The sequence below is a fragment of the Octopus bimaculoides genome, chromosome 7 (assembly GCF_001194135.2).
Source record: "Octopus bimaculoides isolate UCB-OBI-ISO-001 chromosome 7, ASM119413v2, whole genome shotgun sequence".
NCBI classification, from domain to species: Eukaryota; Metazoa; Mollusca; class Cephalopoda; order Octopoda; family Octopodidae; genus Octopus; species Octopus bimaculoides.
The window spans coordinates 36425861-36426318 of record NC_068987.1 but is presented as its reverse complement, the minus strand read 5'-3'; positions in this window follow the sequence as shown (position 1 = coordinate 36426318).

Genomic DNA, 458 nt, shown 5'->3' with positions numbered 1-458 from the left:
GAGAGAGAGAGAGAGAGAGGGAGAGAGAGAGAGAACTCAATAAATACTATGCGAGTAAAGGAGTCTAAGAAGGAATTACGTGATAAACTTATACATAATCAGATATAGAGCCATTTAGTATATAATAAATTTTTTTCGTTAATGCATGTCGAAATACTTCTTATTATTATAGGTGGGTATATTTTTGTTGTACATATTTTCAAAGAGAGGAAAACAAACGAAATGTTTGTAATTGTTAGTAATGAAAGGGAGACAATAATTAATATACCTGGATATTGTCAAATAAAATAATTACTTTACACAGGCGTACGTAGATTTACATATACATACGTAAATAGACTTACACACTGATATAGGGATATGTACATGCATACTCATATGTATGGATGCCAATAGACATATATTTATGCGTTTACATACCCATATATATATATATATGTATATATATATATATATAT